Genomic DNA, 13717 nt, shown 5'->3' on the forward strand with positions numbered 1-13717 from the left:
TTACGGTAGCCTCGAACATTACCGCCGGTTTAATATTCTCCGGTTTGGTATTTTTTGCCAAAACTTGATTCTAAAATGGCGTTTGTGTTCTCTTCTGTGACTCCAACCCAAGTCGAGCCCTTTGTTCCACTTTTAGGCGGGCTTCTCCACAGAAGCCCTCCAAAGTGGTACCACTCTGTCTGGGGTACTTGGGAGGGGTGGAGGGGAATTTAGGCACCCTGGACTGAGTTGCCTAGGCAACTCAAGTCGCACTCCATCCTGATTGGCCCAAGTGGTGAGCCGGCCGGCTCACCACTTAGCATGTTCGAGTGACAGCTACGCTGAGTGAATGGGGGTTTTCTGCATAAAAGCAGGGCTTTGGGGACTGGAACTTCAGAAGTCGCCACAGGACCTAAGAATCTGACGAGGGAGAAGCTGAGCCGACCTGCCACGACACCACCACCGGTGGAGCCCTGCTGGACTGCCTCACCACTTTTCCCAACGACAGAGGAGATCTCCTGCCGGAGAGTCTTCTTCCTTTGACTGGTGGGGATAACCAGTTTCACAGCCTTTTCGCTTTCCCGACTTACTTCGTGGCCGCCTTGCCCGTGCCAAGCACCACGGCAACCGGGATACCACGTTTTACCATGACACCAAGGTACCACCTTTAACCGGAAAACTCTGCGGCTGGTTTCTTCCCTGGTAGTGCAACAACCTTCATCTTTCCTCCAAGTCGAGATCTTCTCTTCCCCTGGACGACGACGCAACTTGCACCCACTACCAGGAACAACTACCACCTCTGGAGGATCCTCCCACTTAAGGTACCGTGTCCCGCCTGGCTTCCCTTGCTACCGACTGTACGGGGTAGATTTAGCCCCCGGCTTTCGAACCTGGGTTAGTCTGGGACACCCTGGCTAAACTTTTCTAAGCCGCTCTAAACTCTTTTTGAACCCTCTGCAAGACTTTCTAAGCCTAGTGTAACTGTGTGATCTTGGGCGCATTTGTGCTCTGCTCCTTCTAAGAGTGGGCCCAGCCTTTGGACTTTGGCTCACCAGTGACTTTTTGCTCTCTGCCTTGCTAACAGTGTTCCTGAATCGTAGAGTGGTGTACCTCTTCATATTCTGTCTTTTCCCTCCCTTTCTCACAAACTTAGAGTGCAATCTAGTTAAGCACTCACCTCTGTATGAAAATAAGTGGTGTTTTACTGTGATTTATCTGATAGGGAGAAAGGGGTCTATATATTACAATAGTAACTGTGTTTAGAATATTTTTCAATAAGAGTGCTGGAGTGTTTCAACTGTGTTTTTAAATAAATAATTATATACTTTGATACGAAAGCTCTGGTCAGTGTTTGTATTATTGTATCGGAGTGCCTATTGAGTATACTTTGCATACTGCCTAACTCTTCTTGAGGGAAGTCTGACTGCTCAGCCACAGCTACCAGGTAAATCTGGGTAGTGGAGACTGCTACCAAGTGGGTTTACTGCAAACACCGTAGTCTTAAATCTTTTGCAGTGGTCCCTAAGGGAACTGCACAGGTTTTTGCCTAACAATGGCATCCTGCATTTTTCTGTTGCCAGAGGCCAGATTGAGGATGAGATCCCTTCAATGGACCCTCAGAACTCGATGGTCCCAATTTTCTGGGATTATGTCAGATCTTTTGCAGGTTCCGGCCAGAGTGGCTCAAGATCTACTATGGTGGGCTTGCAAGGACAATATCCTCAAATGAGATTCTTTTTGGCAAGCATGGCCGTAGATGATAATAGTGATGGATGCCTCTCTCACGGGGAGGAGAGCCCACACCAACGATCTTACAATCAGCGGTCGTTGTCTCCACCGGAGTCCAAACTGCACATCAACCTTTTTGAGCTGTGGGCAATCAGACTAGCTCTGAAAGCCTCTCTGCCCTCTGTACAGAGGAAGAATGTCCTGATAATTACAGACAACTCATTGGCCATGTACTACCACTGTGCAGAGAAGCAATGCAGCTCTGGTTCTGGGCAATACAAGAAGGAATCTGTCAGCAGTTCACCTTGCCGGAGAGCAGAACACTACGGCGGACGCTCTGAGCAGGCAGAGCACAGTGTCCCACGAGTGGGAACTAGCTCAGGAAGTCCTTCAAGAGATCTTCACCCTTTGGGGAACCCCTCAAGTGGATCTGTTGGCGACGAGAGTCAACCGGAAGTGCGATCAGTACTGCTCAAGGGAATTTCCCCCAAGAGGAGCTCTAGGAGACGTGTTCGTGGTGGACTGGGAATTTCCACTGCTGTACGTGTTTCCTTCAGTCCCCGTGATTCCTCAAGTAATCAGGAGGTTGAGAAAGTTGAGGAAAACCATGATCCTAATTGCCCCGGATTTTGCCAGGAGAATGTAGTACCCCAACCTTCTAGACCTGTCCATCTGCCCTCCAATACGTCTTCCACGAAGAGAGGATCTCCTCTCGCAAGCGGAAGGTCGGGCTCTCCATCCAGAGGTCAATACACTCGGCCTTCACGCTTGGCTTTTGAGAGACTGAGATATAAGGATTGCGACCTCCTGGACGACGTATTGGAGATTTTTCTTTCAGCCAGAAGACCAGCAACAAAGTCCTTGTACCAGTGTCGTTGGAACAAGTTCAGTAACTGGTGCATGGACAAGAATGTGGATCCATTTCTATGTAATACTCCTATGGTACTCTTTCCTGTTACACTTGGCCAATTTGGAGCTCCAAGTTGGCACTATAAAGGGATACTTGGGCACTATCTATTTTCAAGCGTTTTTCAGAAGAGGTCTCCTATTTTAAAATGCCCTTGGTTATTCAAGTCCTGAAAGGGCTGACAAATGTGTATCCTCAAATACCTTTTCTGGTACCCGTCTGGGATCTAAATTTAGTCCTCAAGTTTCTCAAATGTATAAGTTTTGAACCATTACTTTCTTGCCCGTTAAGGCTTCTTACTTTAAAAACAATTCTGCTAATGGTAATTACATCAGCCCGCATGGTGAGTGAGTTACATGCGCTCACTTGCAAGTCTCCTCACACCATTTTCCATACAGACAAAGTTATTCTTATCCTTAAGTCAAACCCTCTTTCTTAACAAAAAAAGTGTCCGACTTCCACCTGCCGCAGAAAATGACATTACCTTCTTTCTACCCTCCTCCGCATGCAAGTAAGGAGGAAGAAAGATTACACTGACTGGATACAAAAAGGGCTCGCTTTCTACATCTGCAGGCTAATTTCCGGCAATCTGACCAACTGTTTGTCAGATATACTGGGCACAACAAACGCTATCCAGATGGATGATATTGGCAATCTCTGAATGTTATAAATTGGCTGGAAAAGAGCCCCCAGATGGTGTAAGGGCTCATTCAACTAGGGGCATGGCGACTTCGAACGGCTCTTCAGAGGGGTGTCCCAGTGCAGGACATTTGCGCAGCGGCCACTTGGTCTTCTATACATACTTTCGTGAAACATTATTGCCTGGATTCAACATCATTTCAAGGTGGTCTTTTTGCAAAAGCAGTCCTACACGCAGTGCATAACTAACTTCTTTTATCTGATACTCCCTCCTCCAAATTCATACTGCTATGGGAGCCTATCTAAGATGAGGAATACGTTGGAGGACACAATCCATTCGAAGAATAAGTTACTTACCAACCATTTTCTTTCGATTGGATGACCCTCACAGCCTACCCGACGTACAGTTTATGCCAGTTGCACTCCAAAATCCTTCGGAGCCAAAGGTCAATAAAAGCCTGGTCAACTGATGCGGCTTGAGCCCTTTATACTACGGATGACGTTGATGTTCGGCGGCCCTGGAGGGACATTCGACGCCACTGCCTCAAGCACAGCGCCCTCTGGTGAAAAGTTTCCGAAGCAGCAAGCTGGAAGATAAGAATATCTAAGATGAAGACCACTGGGAGGAACATCCAATCAAAAGAATGTTACAGTTGATAAGTAACTTGTTCTTCAACGCGATACATCTACAGTGTTTTTCCACTACATTTGGCAAATCTGGGCCTCCAGATTGGACCCATCAAAAGTTACCTAGCAGCGCTTTCTATATTTAAGAGCACCTCGGGAGAAGCAACCTACTTCAAAATACCCTTAATAATTCAATTTCTCAAAGGCCTCAAACATGTGCTTCCTCCTACACCATTCCAAATACCAACTTAGGACCTTAACTTTGTTTTAAAGATTTTTACGTGGGCTCCTTTCAAGCCACTCCATTCCTGCCCTTTGGCTGCTAACTTACAAAACCATTTTGTTAGTAGCGATAACATCAGCCCACAGGGTGAGTGAGTTGCAGGCATTATCCTGTAGAACTGTTTACCACTTTTTACAAGGATAAGTTTGTCCTTAAGGTGAAACCCTCTTTTCTACCCAAAATTGGATTATCATTTAGCACAGAAAATTGTGCTTCTGTGCCTTCTATCCTCCACCTCATCCTGGCAAGGAAGAGGAAAGATATCATCGACTCGATCCTAGGAGAGCTCCATGCTTTAATGTTTTAAGGATTGCAAAGTTGCGACAGCACAATCAACTTTTTATTGGTTATACAGGGCACAAACTAGGTCTGTCAGTTACCAAACGGACTCTATTCAGATGGATCATAGTGGCTATTTCGGAGTGCTACAGGCTAACTGGGAAAGATCCCCCAGAAGGTTTAAGGGTTCAGAAGACTAGGGGCATGGCAACTTTCTCTGCCCTTCAGAGAGGAGTTCTGATGAAGGATATTTGCGAGGCAGCTTCCTGGTCCACCTTCCACATATTTTAGACACCTCTTAACAGTGAAAGAAGATTTGGGAAGTTTGAGAAACCTGAGGGTATTCTCCCTAGCCAGCCCCGAGAATCCCTTATACGGGTGGCTTGGGAAGGGCCAATGCTCTCAGACCCCAACCCCAGGGGTGCACGGATGAGAACATCAACTGGAAAGGGTAACCCAAGTTTGTGCTCAGGGAACGTCCACAGGTGAGATGTGGTATTATACCGAGGAAGGTGGAGAAGACGACAAGACCTCTGAAGCCTTTATAGGCTATAAGACATCTACCTCCCTTCCTCCCAGTGAGTCCCTCCGGCTGAGATCCAACGATCCCTCAGTATATAGCCAAGCCACTAGGATTACAAACCTCAAACACCCAAACTGAGAATCCTCCTTTATTAGTTATTCCGCACTATAATGATCCCTCTATATCCAGCCAATCCCCCAGCAACCCAACCCCTCTTTGCACTCCAAATCCACAACTCCCAGAATCAATGCTATCCTGCCTTCTACTCTGATACTCCCAATGATTCTCCTTCACGTCCCTCTGATTAACATTTCCAACCTGCTCAGATAAAACACTCATTCCCACAAACACCCTTGTTTATTTCGTGATAACAATTCTGATCATTCCCGTTTGCCTCACAAACCTTCCTACTCATTTCAAAAGCCCTCCAAAACCCACCAAGTTCACCAAAAACCCCTCTAATACGAGGCTTGTCATTCCATGTAACATTTTACTCCCCCCCCACCCTTCTTACCCAAACACCTCTGCCCCAAGAAAGAGCACAGACCCATAGTTATTTACCTGACATGACCCGTCACAAGGGTCAGGCAGCCGGGCATTTAATTGTAATCACACACAGCTGACAGCCCTTTATCTTCCCCACAGGGATACAAGGAGGAGCACCAGAGCACACGATGAGCAAGGCAGACTGCACTATGTGAAGGTTAACTCTGCACGGCAGTTCAAGAGGAGGCGAAAGACTGAATACCGAGAGGGTGACGAGGAGAGAAGTGACCTTGCCCTTTCCGGTCATGGATGGAAACAAAGAGGAACTCCAAATACACCGGAGACTAAATGGAGTAGTTATAATACAAATGAGAGTAGTGTACCTGTGTGTAAGGATTGATATTATTACTTAGTAAATGTAGCTTGTAACAGTTATGTAATCACCTTATTCCTGAATACATGGTACTTGTGTAATGAACATAACTATTTAGAAGAAGCCCAAAGTTATAAAACAGGCAGAAAGAGATATTGAGTGTATGCTTTTTATTTTATGAAAATGAGAAAAATATCACAAAAGGAGTGACGAACATTTGAGTGTGCCACTAAACAAACAATTTTGTTAAGAGAGAATTAACATTTCTCCAGCATGGGGTCTGGCATGGATTCACATGCTCATGAATATTCCTCGTCGTCAAGCCAGGAATCCTCGGTAAAGAAAAAATCAGCATCAGTTTCGTTTCTGACCTGTCTTTCTTAGTAGTAACCAATCACTGATCTCTGGGTCATACTCCCCCAGCCAATGACTGCCCTCTACCTAAGCCCCTCCACTGGCAGCCATCCTCAGATTTGGTAGCACGTAAAGTGGCCGTATGACCAAGTGAAGAGCCGCAGAGGGGAAGGAAGGAGGGTTCGCATGTGACTCCATGCCAGACCCATGCTGGAGAACAACAGTTACAGGTAACTTGTTCCTTCTCCAGCATGGGGTCTGGCATGGATTCACATGCTCATGAATATAAGAATACATAGCAGTATACTCATGCACAACGATGGGAGGTGGCAACAGGCTCAACATTAAGCAATACAACAACTCAACATTAAGCATCTCTTACCTCCTCACCAGGCTCACCTTAAGCGAACAGGTTGCGCAGCACTGCTTGGCCGACCCTGGACTCCTCCCTGGAGTCCCGATCGACGCAGTAGAATCTTGTGAAGGTGTGCTTCGACCTCCACGTAGCAGCCCTGCAGATGTCCAGCAGGGGCACACCAGACAGGAACGCTGTGGTAGCAGTGATCGCTCTGGTCGAATGGGCTCTCGGACGGCCGGGCAGCTGTCGGTTTGCCAACCAGTGACCGTGCATGATGCAGCCGGAGAGCCATCTGGAAATGGAAGCCTTCGAGAGAGCCTTCCCTTGATTCACAGGTCCAAAGTTCACAAACAGCTGTGATGTCTTCTGAAAACTCTTCATGTGGTCCACATAGAACTTCAGCGCTCTAGCCACATCCAGCGAGTGCAAAGTCCTCTCGGCCGGAGACGAAGGCGGCGGGAAGAAAACTGGCAACAGCAAGGGCTCGTTGAGGTGGAAGTCCGACGGCACCTTGGGCATAAAGGAGGGGTGCGTCCTCAGCACCACCCTTGTGTCATGAAAAGTCAGGTATGGAGGCTTGCAAGATAGGGCCTGGATCTCTCCCACTCGTCGTGCGGAGGTGATGGCCACAAGAAATGCTGTCTTCCACGACAGGAACTTCAACGGCGCCGAATGCATAGGCTCGAATGGGGCCCCCATGAGCCTGGTCAGCACCATGTTGAGCTCCCTTGCCGGGGCAGGGTCCTTCACCGGCGGGAACGATCGGAATAGTCCCTTCATAAATTCCTTCACCAGGCGATGAGACCAAAAGGTTGGCCGTCCTGTAGTTCTGGTGTATCGGGAAATGGCCTCCAGATGTATCTTGATGGAGGCGTGAGCCAGTCCAGCTTTGGCCAGCGACAGTAGGTACGGCAATACTTGAGGTGCCGTAATCCGCAGAGGGTTAATCTTCTATGCTCGGCACCAGACAGAGAACCTCTTCCACTTATGTACATAGCATTTGAGAGTTGAGGACGCCCTGGCTTTTGCAAGAACCTCTCTGCAGTCAGCTGGGATATCGTATCCTCCAAATTCTAGTGCTGCAGGAGCTAAGCCTGCTAATTCAGCGACTCCGAGTCGTGATGGAGAATGGCGCCGCCTCCTCTTGAGAGAAGATCTGCGTCTGTCACCAGCTTGATAGGTGGGGACACTGACAAGTCCAGACGGTCCGGGAACCAGATCTGTCTCGGCCACGCCTGTGCGACGAGGATCATCCTGCACCTGGACCTCTTGAGCTGGTCGATGAGACGGAGTGGCAACGGAGGGAACGCGTACAGCAACAGGCCGTCCAAAGGGAACGAGAAAGCATCGCCCATGCTCCTCGGTTGTGCGAACCTGCTGGCAAACCTCTGGCACATGGAGTTCGTCGCCGTCGCGGACAGGTCGATCTGGGGTTTGCCCCACCGTTGAAAGAGCCGATCCACCTGGTCCTGGCGTAGTTCCCACTCGTGGCACGAGCGCAGCTCCCTGCTGAGTGAGTCGGCGATGGTGTTTATTCCTGCCAGGTTGAAGGGAACCAGAAACATCCCCTGGCCGACGGCCCAGTGCCACAGATCCTGGGCCTCCTTGGATAGGCCTGGGGATCTGGTGCCTCCCTGCTTCCGAATGTAGAACATCCTGGTGGTGGTGTCGGTGAAGATCCTCACCACTTTGTCCTTGAGGGACAGAAGGAACGATTTGAGAGCCAAGAACACGACTCGTAGCTCCAGGATGTTGATGTGAAGAGACCTCTCCTCTGGGAGCCAGAGGCCTCTTGCGTGGAGATCTCCGGTGTGGGCCCCCATCCCTCCAGGGGAGGCATCAGTCGTTACCGTCTCCTGATACGCCGGGGCCTGAAAGTCCAAACCTGCCGCGAGGTGCGCACGGGCACCCCACCATAGAATCGCCCGACGGAACTCCTCGTCTCGCGGGATCCTGTCTTCGAAGCTGCCCGCTGCTTGAATCCAGCGGGCGTCGAGGAACTCTTGTAGCGGACGCATCGAAGTCTGCAAAGGGGCACAAGGTAGATGCATGAGGACATCATCCCGAGGAGGGACTTGATGGACCTCAACCTTGGCCACATCCGTGGCTAACAGGCGCTGCACCTTGCCCAAAATGGTCTTCGTCCTTTCTTCCGACAGAGATGCCAGTCGCTTCACCGCATCGATCTTCGCTCCCAGAAACAGTGCCACCTGCGACGGGACCAGATGGGATTTGGGGTAGTTGAAGGCGAATCCCAGCTCCGTGAGCAGGCGGACGGGCCTCACTGTGTGCTCGACGGCGAGTTCTCTTGAAATTGCACGGATTAGCCAGTCGTCCAGGTAGGGGTAGACGTGGATCCCTTGCAGGCGCAGCCGCACCGCCACAGGTGCGAGGCACTTGGTGAACACCCTGGGTGCCGACTTTAATCCGAACGGCAGGGCTTTGAATTGGTAGTGATGCCCTTGGACTACGAATCTGAGGAACTTTGTGTCCTTTTAGAATGGGGATGTGGAAGTAGGCATCCTCCAGGTCCAGTGATGATAGGAAGTCGCCCTCCAGCTGTCCCAGCACGTGCTGGAGGGTGACCATTCTGAATTTCTGTGCCTGGATGTACTTGTTCAACCGACGCAGGTCCAGGATGGGGCGCCAACCACCTGTCTTCTTTCTGACGAGGAAGTATCTTGAGTATACTTCGGAGCCCCAGAGCCTCTTGGGGACGAGCTCGATGGCACCCTTCTTGAGCATCGCCCTTACCTCCAACAGCAGTTGAGGGACGTGATTCTCCTTCCTGGCCACGGGAGGAATGCAAGGACACTTCCTTTGAAATTCCAGCGAGTGTCTGCGGGCCAGGGTGTCCAGCACCCAGCGGTTGGTGGAGCTGGACTCCCACACGCTGACTAACTTAGTCAGCCGGGGTGCTTCGGTGGGGGCCCGACGCTACGGCTGGTTCAGTCCTGCTTGGAAGAGGCCTTGCCTCCTTGCCGATGGCGGCAAGACCCTCCTTGCTTGCCGCGGCCTCTGTAGGCCTCCTGGGACGAGGAGCAGGCCGCCTGGCGGTAAGTAGAAGAGCCGCCGCTGGATCCCTTGGAGGCTCCCTGTCTACCTCCAGAGCTCCAAAAGGGCCGCTGTTGCTGCAGGACTCCTAGGGCTTGGGCTGTTTCCATGCCGGTCTTGATGGCCTGGGGGGACTCATCCACCGTCTTTCCAAACAGGTTGTTGCTGTCGAACAGCATGTCCAACACTCTGGTCTGGACGTCCTGGCGAAAGTCCGTCGCCTTGAGCCATCCTCGTCGTCTGAGGCAACCCCCGTTGTCCAGTTGGCGAAATCCGATATCGGCAATGTCCGTTGCCACCGTTATGGCGTGATCCGACACCACCTCTCCTTCCTGCAGAATCTGTAGGGCCTCCGCCCTCTTGTCGTCCCGTAGGAAGTTTAGCAGAGGAGCTATCTTGAACCAAAGCTCCCTGTCGTAACGGGCGACAATCGCTAAGGCATTGGCCGCCTTAATCGTCATCGCCGACGAGATGACTCCCATGGAGTCCAACTTCTTGCCCCTGCTGTCCGGCTGGGAAGTGGAAGTTGAAACCGCCACACCCGCTGCTTTCTTCTTGGCGCTGCTGAGACGACAGAGTCCAGCGTGGGCTGGGCCCTGAGGCAAAAGGGCGCGGCATCGGGGACCCGGTACTTCTTCTCGTACCTGTCCATCTTGGCGGGTGTCGTGGAAGGGTTCTTGAGGATAGCCAGCCCCTCGCGGGCACGAAGGGTGGAGCGGGGTGGACTCTCCTTTGCTTGTTCGGAGGGCTTCCCGACGGGCCTTGTTCTGGATCCTCCGTCGGGGTCCGTGGGAACCTCGTCCTTATCTCAGTACATAAGGATTGGATCGCCAACATAATTGCCACTGAGCTATCCTGGGGCTAAGTTAATGGCTGCGACGGACAGGATGGCTGCTCCACTGGGCCCTCGTCGTCGCCATCGTCGATCACATCAGCGGGAAACTTCCCCTGGGATCGAACCTTCTCGAACCTCTCGTTGAGGCCTATGAACCTCTCGTTGAGGCCTTTCACTGTTTCCACCGGATCCTCCTCAGAGGCTGAATCCGAGTCCGTAATGGCCACCGCACCCCCCCCCCCCCCCCTCTTTTTCCGCTAGGGTCTTCACAGGGGTCTTAACGATGATCTGGAAAGAGGATTCACTCGGTGGCGGCTGGGAAACTCTGGGCCCCGAGGCCGCCTCCACTGCCTTAGCCTCTGCCGGCTTCGCCAGGGCCGCTGCGACAACCTCGATAGAGGCTTTTGCTGGGTGGATCAAGGCCCTCACCACCTTAGGTGCGTCCTGGGCCTTCGCTTTGGGGGGAGGGTCATCGCTTCGCTCCCCCTCGGCTTCCTTCGAGATCGACTGGGGCCTCTCCAGAAGCATACCCGGGTTCTCGGACTTCCTCTTCCCTGAACCAGAGCGCTGGCTCGTCGTTGATCGTTCCGGGGAAGTCGCGCCCTGCCTGGCAGCCGAGGAGCCCGACCTTTCGGCGCTCCCGGTGCCCGCGGACTTGCGGTGCTTGGCCTTCTGTTGGGCCCCCGTCGCCGGGGCGCCCTAACAGGACTTAGAAGACCGCTAAGACATTTTCTTTGCCTTCTCACCTGCTGTGCCCTTCTCCAGCCAGGCGGTGAGGCGGGAACGACGATCTTGCTTGGTCCGTTCTGACGCACAGTCCTTCTCCACCTGCGTCTTGTCCTCATGAAGGCAGTAGAGACACCTCAAATGCTCGTCCTCCTTAAACATTTTGCAATCCACATCCTGGGCAGCTCCTAAACAGCTTGGATCCGGGCGTCGAGCTTCCCTTCCTGGGCCATGTCCGTTGAGGTATGCCACAGATCTTCTGGAATCCTCTAAGAAGCTTAACTCGACGAAAACTTCACCCTTGAGGGGCGTAGAAGAATTCCAAAACGGGTCCCCGTTATCGGAAGTAGAAACGGTGGAGCTTGAGACTCGATTAACTGAAAAAATGAGAAAAATCTCCTGAAAAAGCGTGAAAACACAGTAAAAGCTTGAGAGCTAAAACACGAGGACTCCCAGCACTTGAACGTGCGGTAAAAATCTGAGGATGGCTATCAGGGGAGGGGCTTAGGTAGAGGGCAGTCATTGGCTGGGGGCAGTATGAGCCAGAGATCAGTGATTGGTTACTACTAAGAAAGACAGAGCAGAAAGAAACTGATACAGATTTTTTCTTTACCGAGGATTCCCAGGCTGACAGGGAACATTCATGAGCATGTGAATCCATGCCAGACTCATGGTGGAGAACAGTTACAGGTAAGTAACTTGTTCCATACAGATGTTCTTATGTGAAGAAACAGAGAAACCGTACTTAAAGAAGCCCAAAACATTGCGCTGAACTCATAAATTGCAAAATAAGTCAGACTTTTCAAGACATAGATACATGGATATGTATAGCCATTTCCTGTAAGAAACCAACAGAAATACTCTAGTTGAAAGTGCACAATCAATAACAACAACAGAAAGTTGAACCCTAGGGCAAACTAATTTAGTAAGATATTAAATTGACTGACTGTCCCTAGCTAGTTCGTAGCATGTAATTTACACATCACAGTATGACAAAGTGCAGAGAGGAAATCTCCATTTGCATTTTTGTGGAAAAGATTCATATAAATATAAACCAATATCTTCCTGGTTCTAAGATGCCAGAATGAGGCTGAAGGAAAAAAAGCCTACATTGTCCGCTTTGATAAATTGATGTAAGCGTAATGGGCCAAACGTTACTTTCACAGTGCACTAGAGTACCTAGGCAAAAGGTGACCCAGTTGACGTTTCAGTGGGCTTGAGAAAGTAGACCACCTTCATCAGAAAAAGATTCTCTGTACAGCACCTCAATGCGGTTTCACATCATAGATAGCAAATATTATGTCCAGAGGTGGCATTCTCCGAACGGTAATAGGTTGACCTTCAGTTGCTTATAAATTACGTGGGGGATAGGTGGGCTGAGAAGTCGCATCAACTATGCGGTCCAGCTAACTGCATGTCAGGCAGTTACATGCACACACATTTTGTAGTTGGAAGGCTACGATCAGGAAATGCCAATATAGGCGGATCAGTAAGGGCCAATACAATTCTGCTAAAGCTGTACACGTCACCATTGCAGGTTCAAACAAGTGAGCGTCCGCCCGGGTGAAGGGATCCAGCGTCCTTTCTCGTCCAAGCCATTGAAACCCCCGCAGATGGAAACATAAGACCGTCATGTGTTGCAGCAGATGTCTGGGTACACAAGACCCTCCTCCCCTATTAACCAAGCCATGGAGAGACGCTGGTCTCATTGCTACCAACTTTGACTCCAAAGCCAAGCGGTTCATCACAACCAGTGAGTCGAGGGGGAAGTCGATAAGAACCCAGACTGTGTTGTGCGAAAAGTAGCCAAAGGCTAATTTCAAAGATACGTTTGAGAAACGAGGGGGGGAAACCAGCAACAGAGGAGGCCAGCGCCAAGTGGGTGCTCAAGCAGGAAACTCTGGGCGATTACTCAATGGCAAAAAGACTACCATAACCAGAAGGCCTTAGGAAGAGGCGAAGATTGGTCAAAGTGGTCATAACGTGGTCTTGCCAAATCCTCTATACCGTCGAAAGCCCTTGACCGGCAGCTGATTGAGAAAGCTAAGAGAAGTGAATCCTGCATGGTGCACATTAATACGTGACCTGTGTTCCGTAAAGATTGACAAAAGTGAACCCGGCAGAGGAATGTCCACGAGAATTGTTTGAAAAGACATTAAGACTGCTGAAAGTTAAAAGGGTGAACTGTCTTTGTGCAAAGCCATAGTGAACCCAGAAGAGGGAGGCTGAGAACCGAGGCAGATATTCAAAAAGGGTCTGCACATGGAAGAGGGAGACCCAGGGGTGACAAAGCCTCACCTCAAGTGCAAAAAGCAAGAACTATTGCAAGAGAATGAGAGGGAAGCACCCCTTGTCATTTTGGATCTGAGCACAACCGATGTAGATCCAGGGGTGAAAAGTCATCACCCGCAGTTCATTGAGAGAGGAACTGTTCAATTGATAGGTTGAATAATATAAGTGAGTGGTCGGCACCTGGAAGGGGGGGTCCCGGGGGTGAAGCCATCACCAAACGTTAACTGTGTAACTGAACTTATTATTTGTGTTTGTTTGTTGGATACATCGGGCA

General features: G+C 50.5%; 1 protein-coding gene across 1 annotated transcript in view; it reads left to right on the plus strand.

Annotated features, from left to right (window-relative positions):
* RBM26 (RNA binding motif protein 26) overlaps window positions 1-13717 on the plus strand; it is a 1704516-nt gene that overhangs the window by 576942 nt on the left and 1113857 nt on the right. The window lies entirely within an intron of this gene.

The sequence above is a fragment of the Ambystoma mexicanum genome, chromosome 7q, assembly GCF_040938575.1.
Source record: "Ambystoma mexicanum isolate Mex_15411 chromosome 7q, UKY_AmexF1_1, whole genome shotgun sequence".
In the NCBI taxonomy this organism is placed as follows: Eukaryota; Metazoa; Chordata; class Amphibia; order Caudata; family Ambystomatidae; genus Ambystoma; species Ambystoma mexicanum.